The following is a 12,420-nucleotide window of genomic DNA, read 5'->3' as shown; positions in this document are numbered from 1 at the left end:
GGTTTCTTCTAGTGTCATCCATTTGCCTGCAAATTTCAGGATTCCATTGGTTTTTTTTTTTCTGCTGAATAGTACTCCATTGTGTAAATGTACCACATTTTCTCTATCCACTCTTCGGTTGAGGGGCATCTAGGTTGGCATGCACTCATCTTATGCGAGGTAATTAGTAGAGTCATCAGTAAAGAGTAACAGGGTGAGCCCTAAAGATTGTGGCCAGTTGCTATCAGCTGTCCCTGGAAATTCATGTCAAATCGATTGGAGGGATTTATGGAGGGAAGGAGCTTAAGCTCTTGAACTTCAAGGCATAAAGAAAGGTTATAAAGCTCCCCAAGATAAAATTATTGGTGAGGGTCTTCATGCTGATCCAGAAACTCAAGCTGCATATGAAGAACACATCTTGTCTCTATGTCATAGAACAGCTTTGAATGCTTAGTTATAGTTCATGAACCAGGGGATAAAACTGAACCCTATACCAAGGTGTTGCAAGACCCATGAGAATGCTCTACTGCATTTTTGCGAAGCTTGTCTAGAGCAGTACAAGTAGGGGTAGCATATCCAGAAGCCAGGTTAATATTCATAGAATCTTTAACTTATGAGAATGCAAATTCACAATGCAAAAAGGTGATTTGGCCCTTAAAGATCAAATCAGCACCACTGGATGAGTGAATCCTGCACACAACCAACATTGAGTATAATGATTATGACACTGAAGTTTGTGTAGGAGAAGTGATTTCCAAAGGTTTGAAAAGACACCAAAATACCACATGTCTTAATTGTGGGGACACTCAAGCTTGGGTAGAAGAAGTGATCTCCAAAGGTTTGAAAAGTCATCAAAATGCAAGATGTTTTATTGTGGTAGAATAGGTAATCTAAGAAGAAATTGTAGACAAGGCATTTTAGATATAATGCTTCTTCTAGGAATGAATCAAATGTAATTCCTCAACCTTCTGGATTATGTAGAAGATGCAGCAAAGGCTGACACCAGACCAATGAATATATATCGACCAGGCACAAGCAAGGAAACCCTTTACAATCTGCAAACTCCTTTAGGGGCCTCTCGAAGGCCCTCATGTCAAAAGTGATTCAGTCATTCCCAGTCACTGTGGAGGATAATTCTCCCCAGGGCGATTATAAAATCCAGTGCCTATTGTAAAAAAAATCTTACCGCTATGAATGGTTGATTAGTTATGGTGGATGAATCAAATGTACATGGAGGAAGAAAAAAACGCATATTTTGGCAAACTTCTATAAATGATCAATGACCTAAATTAAGGGTACAAATGAATAACATTATGCTAATAGGCTTAGTGGACACAGGGAGGGCACTACTATTATAACTCAAAAATCTTATATATATATTAGTAGTCATAGGTTAATACTTAATACAGAATTAGTCAATAAGAAGCCCTGGACATTGGCTGACAGCATTGTAACTAATAGAGTCTCTGTGTGTTATTTGGGGTTGGCATGAATCTGGGACACATGATCATTTCATTAGCTACAGTGAAGACCTTCATCAAAAAACAACACCCCTTTGTGACAAAGTCCTGGGGAAACCAGGGATATAAAGTACATACATCAGCATAATAAAAGAAAATTTAAAAACTCACTCACACACAACATCAACCTAAATGGAGAGAAACTCAAAGCATTCTCATTAAAAAACAAGACAAAGTTGTCTACTCTCCAAACTAATTCAATATTTTACTTGAAATCTTAGCTTCAGCAATAAGACAACTGAAGGAGATTGAAGGGATACTAATTGGAAAAGAAGAAGTCAAAGTATCTTTATTTAGATGATAAGATAGTATACACAAGTGATGCTAAAATTCCCAGCTTCATATGGAAATGCACACACACACAAAAACATACGCATGTACACACACACACATACACACACAGAGAGAGAGAGAGAGAGAGAGAGAGAGAGAGAGAGAGAGAGAGAGAGAGAGAAGGGGAGAGTCAAACAACTACAACAAACCAGAAAAGAATAATGTGGCGTGGGAATCAAGATTCGCTAGACTCAGCAGAGGTTAAGTGAACTTTATTTGTGGAGAAGTTACTTATACAAGAAGCAAGTGACTGATGCAAGTTCCAAGGATCCACTCAGGCTTCTGTTTCAGATAAGCATAGGGTTTAGATGGAATAGATATGCTTAGGATGGGATATAGATAGATTATTGTATCTTCTGGTGATTCATAATTTGTTTATTGCAATTTGTTATACTGTGTGAAGTCTTCTTTCTATTCATGATGTTTGATACATAAATATCCTTATCATCTTCTATGTATATGTTTGAGACATTTTGTATATTGACACAATTTAGTTTTATTTCAAGACTAAATCATTTCTTTAGACTAAAAGCAGAATTGCAAGTATATAGAAAGTACAGGGGATAAAGAGCTGAGGGGAAAGAGACTTGTTCTCTCTTGGGGTTCTGATCAGGTCTCAGAGAGCAGCAGAGCACCAACATTGGGTTCTCAACTTCTCATGTAAGTGACTTCTCCCTAATAAAATGTCATATATGATATCCCTATCCTGTGTAGGTTAATCTTCCTCAATACATGTAGGCCTCTGACACATGGAAACTCCAGATCCTCTGGTCTCCAGAATCCCCTCCAGCCATCTTGATGCTTGGTTCATGGGAACTGTTTCGTCACAAAAGAAACTCCAGGGGAGACCAAAACTTCTACTGTAGTCTCCAGAAGACAGTTCTGAAAACTATTGGTATCTATGAAGAACAGGCCACCTGCAAGTAACAAGACAAAGCCATAGAAACCGCAGAATGTTCCCTCTCAGCACTGACCAATGAGAATAATTGGTACACAGGTATTTCATTCCAAAATATGACTTTGAGAAATTCCCCTAATTGCTCCCCAAATGTCAACCAATCAAAAACCAACCTGTAACTACTGATGTAATCCTTTGACTTTTGTCCTTAAAACCTGTCAGGAAGCTAGACAAGGTCCCTCTCATAGTTGTATGAAATAATAAAACCTTGCTTTTACAGTTCAGTGGGTCTGTCTCCCTGGTGGTCTTTGGGGATCCTTACAATTTTGGCAAAACACAAACAATAACAACAAATAACAAAGAGTTGATCCTTTGAGAAAATCAAAAGCCAAATTAATTAAAGGTGGAGGGGAAAGATCCAATAAAGTTAGAGATGAAAAGGGAGACATAACTATAGATATTGGGGAAACATAAGAAAACATATCTGGCCAGGAAAGGAGAGGAGGCTGGGAGTACAGGGAAGTAGCTGTCCCTCTGGCATCATCAGGTAAACAGGCCAGCTTCCCGGCCTGTGTTCCAGAGCCTGCAGATCGCCTGGGAACTGCACAGAGCTCCCAATCCTGGCGGGAGCCAAGCACCCCAGACTCCAGATCTTCTCTCCCACCAACGAGTCCAGGAAACTAGAGAAGGCTGGGAGCACAGGGAAGTAGCTGTCCCTCTGGCATCATCAGGTAAACAGGCCAGCTTCCCGGCCTGTGTTCCAGAGCCTGCAGATCATCTGGGAACTGCACAGAGCTCCCAATCCCGGCGGGAGCATCAGGTAAACAGGCCAGCTTCCCGGCCTGTGTTCCAGAGCCTGCAGATCGCCTGGGAACAGCACAGAGCTCCCAATCCCGGCGGGAGCCAAGCACCCCAGACTCCAGATCTTCTCTCCCACCAACGATTCCAGGAAAGGAGAGGAGGCTGGGAGTACAGGGAAGTAGCTGTCCCTCTGGCATCATCAGGTAAACAGGCCAGCTTCCTGGCCTGTGTTCCAGAGCCTGCAGATCACCTGGGAACTGCACAGAGCTCCCAATCCCAGCGGGAGCATCAGGTAAACAGGCCAGCTTCCCGGCCTGTGTTCCAGAGCCTGCAGATCGCCTGGGAACTGCACAGAGCTCCCAATCCCAGCGGGAGCCAAGCACCCCAGACTCCAGATCATCTCTCCCACCAAAGAGACCAGGAAACTACAGGAGCCAGGGAGACCAGGGGAGTAGCAGTTCCGGATCAGGTACAACAGGACCCAGCATAGGGTCCAGGGGACCAGGTAGGAGGCTAAGCACCCCAGATTCCTGTTCTTCTTCTCTACCCACGGACCAGCATTTGGACAAGGCATAGAAGAACCACCAGATTACTGGACTTACTAGCACCCACCAAAAGGGAACTCTGGTCCCCAGACCAGGAAGGGGCTCTTTCTGCACCCACTAGAAGAAGAGATGGGAAAGAGACAATACAAAAACACAGTCAGCAACAGAAAAACAAATATGACACCGCCAGATTCTAGAGACTCCACACCAGCAAGACCCCAATATTCCAACGCGAAGGAAGCAGAAGAGAACAACCTTAAAAGCACTTTCATGAAAATGATAGAGGCCCTAAAAGAGGATATTGGAAAATCCCTCAAAGAAATGGAAGAAAAAACAAACCAAAAAATGCAAGAAATGGAAGAAAAAACAAACCAAAAAATGCAAGAATTGGAAGAAAAAACAAACCAAAAAAGGCACGAAATGGAAGAAGAAATGAAGCAAAAAATGCAAGAAATGGAAGAAAAAGCAAAGCAAAAAATGCAAGAATTAGAAGAAGAAACATACCAAATAAGGCAGGAAATGGAAGAAGAAACAAAGCAAAAAATGCAAGAAATGGTAGAAAAAACAAAGCAAAAAATGAAAAAAATGGAGGAAGAAACAAACCAAAAAAGGCAGGAAATGGAAGAAGAAACAAAGCACAAAATCCAAGAAATGGAACAAAAAGCAAACCAAAAAATGCAAGAAATGGAAGAAAGAACAAACCAAAAAATTCATAAAAGGCAACAAACGGACGAACAGATAAACAGAAAATTGCAAGAAGCAATGCAAACGCTGCAAGGGTTGAAAACTGAAATAGAGTCACTAAAAAAAACACAATCTGAAGAAAGGCAGAAAATAGAAAAGCTGGACAGTCAGGCACTACCAATACAAGCATTACCAACAGAATAGAAGAGATGGAAGAGAGAATCTCAAGTGTTGAAGATACATTAGGAGAAATGGATTTATCAACCAAAGAAAACCTTAAATCCAACAAATCCTTAACACAAAACATCCAGGAATTATGGGACACCATGAAAAGACCAAACCTAAGAATAATAGGTATAGAAGAAGGAGAAGAAATCCACCTCAAAGGGGCAGAAGGCATATTCAACAAAATCATAGAAGAAAACTTTCCCAACCTTAAGAAAGACATGCCAATGAAGATACAAGAAGCCTACAGAACACCAAATAGAGTGGACCACAAAAAAAATCCCTCGCCACATAATAATCAAGACCCCAAACATACAGAATAAAGAAAGAATATTAAGAGCAGCTAAGGAAAAAGGTCAAGTAACATATAAAGGCAGACCTATCAGAATTACACCTGATTTCTCCATGGAAACTCTGAAATCCAAAAGGTCCTGGATAGATATTCTACCTACACTAAGAGACCATGGATGCCAGCCCAGACTACTATACCCGGCAAAGCTCTCAATCACTATAGACGGAGAAAACAAGATATTCCATGACAAAACTAGATTCAACCAATATGTGTCCACTAACCCAGCCCTACAGAAAATTTTGGAAGGAAAACTCCAACCCAAGGAAGCTAACTACAACCAGAAAAACATAAGCATTAGAGAATCCCTCTCTACCAACAGCCAAAAGAACAAAGGGGTGAAATTCCGCCCATAATTCCACCAACAACAACCATCGCAAATCGAAGAAGGATGAGCAATCAATGGTCATTAATATCCCTCAATATTAACGGCCTTAACTCACCCATAAAAAGACACAGACTAGCAGAATGGATTCGAAGACAGAACCCTTCCTTCTGCTGCATACAAGAAACACACCTCACCCTCAAAGACAGACATTACTTGAGAGTTAAAGGTTGGGAAAAAATTTTTCAATCAAATGGACCCAAGAAACAAGCAGGGGTAGCAATCCTAATATCTAACAAACTAGACTTTAAAATAAAATCAATCAATAGAGATGAAGGAGGTCATTACATACTCATCACAGGTGAAACCCACCAAGATGAAGTGTCTATCCTGAACATCTATGCCCCCAATACAAAGGCATCCACATTCGTTAAAGAAACATTATTAGAACTTAAATCTCATCTAAAGCCCCACACAGTTATAGTGGGAGATTTCAACACACCACTCTCACCACTAGACAAGAATACCAGACAGAAACTCAACAAAGAAGCAAAGGGTCTAATAGAAGTAATGACCCAACTGGGATTAACAGATATCTATAGAACATTTCATCCACATAAAAAAGAATATACCTTCTTCTCACCACCACATGGAACCTTCTCAAAAATCGACCACATACTTGGCAACATATCAAACTTCAGCAGCTACAAAAAAATTGGAATAACTCCATGCATCTTATCAGACCACCATGCCTTAAAATTAGAATTCAACAAGAACACAAATTGCAGAAAACCTACAAACTCATGGAAATTGAATAATGCTCAACTGCACCATCCCTGGGTCAAAGAGGAAATAAAAAAAGAAATTAAAGACTTCCTCGAATTCAATGAGAATGAAGACACAACATACCCAAACCTAGGGGACACTTTGAAAGCAGTGCTACGGGGGAAGTTCATAGCACTAAGTGCTCACATGAAGAAACAGGAAAACAGTTATACCAGAGAATTAACATCACAGCTAAAAGCTCTAGAACACAAAGAAGCAAACTCCCCAGGAGGAGTAGACGCCAGGAAATAATCAAATTGAGGGCTGAAATCAACAAAGTAGAAACCAGGAAAACAATACAAAGAATCAATGCAACGAAGAGTTGGTTCTTTGAGAAAATCAACAAGATAGACAAACCTTTGTCCAAACTTACCAAACAGCAGAGAGTGAACACGCAAATTAACAAAATCAGAAATGAAAAGGGGGACATAACAACAGACTCTGAGGAAATCCAGAGAATCATTAGGTCATACTTTGAAAACCTGTACTCCACAAAATTCGAAAATTTAAAGGAAATGGATGACTTCCTGGACAGCTATCATTTGCCAAAACTAAATCAAGAACAGATAAGCAATTTAAATAGACCTATAACCCCTATGGAAATAGAAGCTGTCATCAAAAGTCTCCCAACCAAAAAAAGTCCAGGTCCAGATGGCCTCAGTGCAGAATTCTACCACAAATTCAAAGAACAGCTTATACCAATTCTTCTCAAAGTGTTCCACACAATAGAAGCAGAAGGGTCTTTGCCAAACTCTTTCTATGAGGCTTCAATAACCTTGATCCCCAAGCCACACAAAGATACAACCAAGAAAGAGAACTTCAGACCAATATCCCTCATGAACATTGATGCAAAAATACTCAATAAAATACTGGCAAATCGGATCCAAGAACACATCAAAACAATCATTCACCACGATCAAGTAGGTTTCATCCCAGGGATGCAGGGATGGTTCAACATACGAAAATCCATCAACGTAATCCACCATATAAACAAGCTGAAAAACAAAAATCACATGATCATCTCACTAGATGCTGAAAAAGCCTTTGACAAAATCCAACACCCCTTCATGATAAAGGTCTTGGAGAGATCTGGGATAACAGGGACATACTTAAACATAATAAAAGCCATATACAGTAAACCAACAGCCAACATCAAACTAAATGGACAGAAACTCAACGCAATTCCTCTAAAATCAGGAACAAAACAAGGCTGTCCACTCTCTCCATACCTTTTCAACATGGTACTTGAAGTTCTAGCTATAGCCATACGACAACAAAGGGGGATCAAGGGGATACAAATTGGGAAGGAAGAAGTCAAACTTTCACTGTTTGCAGACGATATGATAGTTTACATCAATGACCCAAAGAACTCTACCAGGGACCTCTTACAGCTGATTAACACCTTCAGCAAAGTGGCAGGTTACAAGATCAACTCAAGAAAGTCAGTAGCCCTACTATATACAGATGATAAAAGGGCTGAAAGAGAAATCAGAGAAACATCACCCTTTACAATTGCCACAAACAACATAAAATACCTTGGGGTAACGCTAACCAAACAAGTGAAAGACCTGTATCGCAAGAACTTTGAATCTTTAAAGAAAGAAATTAAAGAAGCCCTCAGAAAATGGAAAGATCTCCCATGCTCTTGGATAGGTAGGATCAATGTAGTAAAAATGGCAATCCTGCCAAAAGTAATCTACAGATTCAATGCTATCCCCATTAAAATCCCAGCACAATTCTTCACAGACCTTGAAAGAACAATAATCAATTTTGTATGGAAAAACAAAAGACCCAGGATAGCCAAAACAACCCTGTTCAACAAGGCAACGTCCGGAGGCATTACTATCCCTGACCTCAAACTCTATTATAGAGCTATAGTCCTGAAAACAGCTTGGTATTGGCACAAAAATAGACAGGCAGACCAATGGAATCGAATTGAAAATCCGGGTATTAACCCACACACGTACGAACATCTGATCTTTGACAAAGAAGCTAAAAATATACAATGGAATAAAGAAAGCATCTTCAACAAATGGTGCTGGCATAATTGGAGACTGGCATGTAGAAGAATGCGGATCGATCCATGTTTATCGCCATGCACAAAACTTAAGTCCAAATGGATCAAAGACCTCAACATAAATCCAGCCACACTGAACCTCTTAGAAGAGAAAGTGGGTGGTACCCTTGAACGAATTGGTACAGGAGACAGCTTCCTGAACATAACACCAGTAGCACAGACAGTGAGATCAACAATTAATAAATGGGACCTACTGAAACTGAGAAGCTTCTGTAAGGCAAAGGACACAGTCAGCAAGACAAAAAGGCAGCCCACAGAATGGGAAAAATATTCACTAATCCCACATCTGACAGAGGGTTGATCTCCAAAATTTACAAAGAACTCAAGAAGCAAGTCTCCAAAACAGCAAAGGACCCAATTAAGAAGTGGGCTGCAGAACTAAATAGAGAGTTTTCAATAGAGGAGTCTAAAATGGCTGAGAGGCACTTGAGAAAGTGCTCAACATCCTTAGCCATCCGGGAAATGCAAATCAAAGCAACTCTGAGATACCATCTCACTCCTGTCAGAATGGCTAAAATCAAAAACACCAATGACAATTTATGCTGGAGAGGATGTGGTGAAAGGGGGACACTCCTCCATTGCTGGTGGGAGTGCCAACTGGTTCAGCCACTTTGGAAATCAGTATGGAGATTCCTCAGAAAAATGGGAATAAACCTACCACAAGACCCAGCAACTGCACTCTTAGGCATATATCCAAAAGATGCCCATTCATATAACAAAGATGTCTGTTCCACTATGTTCATAGCAGCTTTATTTGTAATAGCCAGAACTTGGAAGCAACCTAGATGTCCCTCACCCGAAGAATGGATAGAGAAAATGTGGTACATCTACACAATGGAGTACTATTCAGCAGAAAAAAATAATGGAATCATGAGATTCGCAGGCAAATGGATGACACTAGAAGAAACCATCCTGAGTGAGGTAACCCAGTCACAAAAAGAGAAACATGGCATGTACTCTCTCATATATGGATTTTAGACATAGATCTGGGGAGTGCCAGCCTACAATCCTATTGCCAGAGAGTCTGGGAAACAGAAACTTCATTTACTGGCTGGTTAAGTACTGAGCTGAACTCAAGAAAGCCAGTATCAGAGAGGGAGGACTGATGATCAAAGGGATTAAGACTGGGCTGGTTGAACCCCCAGAAACAGCTGACCAGACAAAGGTTAACTCTTGAATCCCAGGCATCAGCCTGGGAATCCAGCATGGGACTGATCAAGACCCCCTGAATCTGGGTGTCAGTGAGAAGGCCTAGGTAATCTATTGAGCCTTGGACAGCAGATCAGTACCCATCCCAAGTATACACACAGTCTCTGGACTCCCATAGAACAATGTGAGGTGCACTCTCACCCTGAACTCTTGGGGAAGGGTCTAGGCCCTGCCCTATATGAAATGACAGACTATGGACACCCCCATGGAGGGCCTCACCCTCCCTGGGGGAATGAGGGGATAACGGGGGGGGGGATAGGGGGGAGGGCACGGGAGGAGGGGAGGGAAAGGGAGAGGGACCTCGTACTGACTTGTGAAGCAACCTTGTTTCTTATCTAAATTTAAAATGGAAAATAAAAAAATATTAATAAAAAATAAAAAGAAAACATATCTGGAGAAACATAAGAAAATACTTAAAAAACCTGCACTCTATCAAATTGGAAATATAAAAGAAATAGACAATTTTCTTGAAATGTACCACCTACCAAAGTAATTCCAAGAACAGATAGGCAATTTTAGTGGATTTACAACCCCTACTGAAATAGAAGAAATAATGAAAAGTTTCCTAACCAAAAGAAGCCTAGGGTCAGATGATTTTAAAACAAAATTCTATCAGACTTTCATAGAAGAGTAAGGTCAACATTCCTCAGATTATTCCATAAATAAAAACAGAAGGGACACTGACCAATTCACTTTTAGAGGCCAAAGTTACCCTTGGTTCCCATCATTGGTTGCATGAATTTCCACATAGAATGACAAAAGTTTAAAAGGAATTTTTAGAAACAAAAGAACAGAGACAAGCTTCTTGGTGGCAGCAGTTTCTTCGGCGGGCTGTTTTCCTAGAGACAAGCAGAGACTTGTGCGGTAAACTTACACCCACCATGTTGGAAAGCCAGTGGCTAGAACAGTTACCACTTTAATTTTAACAATGTTGTTTAGCATATAAAAGACATGTGGCCAGAAAAGCATAAAGATTTTCAGTAAAGTCAGATTCAGATGAAGGAAAACCTTTAAAAGGTTTACAGTGTGTTTAAAAATATACGTAGGCTTGGGAGAGAAAAAGAAACAGGAGAAACAGGATAGTGGTAAAAGAAGTAGAGAAACCTGACTGTGTTGGCAGATGCCTTTAATCCCAGCACTCTGGAGGCAGAGGCAAGCAGATCTCCGTGATTTTAAGAACAGCCTCGTGTACAGAGGGAGTTCAAGGGCAGCCAATGTACACAGAGAACCCCTGACTCTAAAAAGTAAAATTAAAAGATATAGAGTGATAAAAGCCACATAAAGATGGAAAATACACAGACAGTCTGGATATTGTATGTTATTGTGTTGTCATTCAGTTGTTCAATTGCTAAGGAACAACAACTGCTAAAATATACTTGATTATAATGCTGCTAAATTAATCCAACTTACATATTTTAAAAATGCTTTGACTTCTAAATTTAAATATAATGGCAGGTTACTTGGGAAAAGAGTTTTTGCTTGTGTTTCGCAGAAAACGAAAAATTGTGGATTCCTTCCAGACTTCTACGGTTTCAGGAAGCAAGACCCCTGAAGCAGCACCCCAGATGATCCAACATCTAAAACTGAGATAATGCAGCCTCTCAGACTAAAACAACAAGGACTTAGACAGGTTTCTGTGTTTCTGTGTAATTGGATTTATGTTGAGGTCATTGATCAATTCAGAATTGAATTTTGTGCAGGGTGATAGATATTAATCTATTTGCATTCTTCTACTTGCTCCTATCCAGTTATGCCAGCACCATTTGTTGAATATACTTTCTTTTTTCTATTGTATACTTTTGGCTTCTTTGCCAAAAATCATGTATTAATAGGTATGTGGGATTTATGTCTGGTCTTCAGTTTGATTCCATTGATTCTTGTGTCTTTTTATGCCAATTCCAAACTGTTTTTGTTACTATAGTGGTGTATTAGAACTGGAAATCAGGGATGATGATACCTCAAGTCCAGAGAAGCTAGGTAACAAAGAGGATCCTAAGAAAGACACATGAATCTCTCTGGGAAGAGGAAATACATTAGATGTCTGGGGTAAACTAGGGGCAGGGAGAAGTACAGGGAAGGAGATGGGAGGTTGGGAACATGAAGGAATAGGATAGTCGAGTTGGTGAGTGGAATGAAGGGGGAGTAGAATTAAAGAGATATATTGAAAGAGGGGGGCCGTTATGGGGTTAGGAAGAAATCTGGTGCCAGGGAAGTCCAAGGATCCCATAAGGATGACCCAGCTAAGACTCCTAGCAATAGTGGAAAGGGTGCCTGAACCAGTTTTCACCTATAATCAAATTGGTGACTACCCTGATCATTATAATAGAGTCTTCACCCAGTACCTGATGGAAGCAGATGCAGAGATCCACAGCCAAGCTGTGTGTTAAGCTCCAGGAGCTCAGTTGAAGAGAGGGTGGAGGGATTATACGAGCAGACAGTTGAACTGAACATATGGGAGCTCATGGACTCTGAACTAATAGCTAGAGAGGTGGCATAGAACCATCCTAGGACCTCTTCATCTGGGTTACAGATGTGTAACCTGGTCTTGTGTGGGGAGCCTAGGGGTGGGACCAGGACCTGTCCCTGATGTATGAGCTGGCTCTTTGGAAGCTATTCCCTAAGGTGGGATGCCTTGTTTAGCCTTGATGCA

This window comes from Mesocricetus auratus, unplaced genomic scaffold, assembly GCF_017639785.1.
Source record: "Mesocricetus auratus isolate SY011 unplaced genomic scaffold, BCM_Maur_2.0 Super-Scaffold_100014, whole genome shotgun sequence".
In the NCBI taxonomy this organism is placed as follows: Eukaryota; Metazoa; Chordata; class Mammalia; order Rodentia; family Cricetidae; genus Mesocricetus; species Mesocricetus auratus.
The sequence above is the reverse complement of the archived record's forward strand: the minus strand, read 5'-3'. Positions refer to the sequence as shown.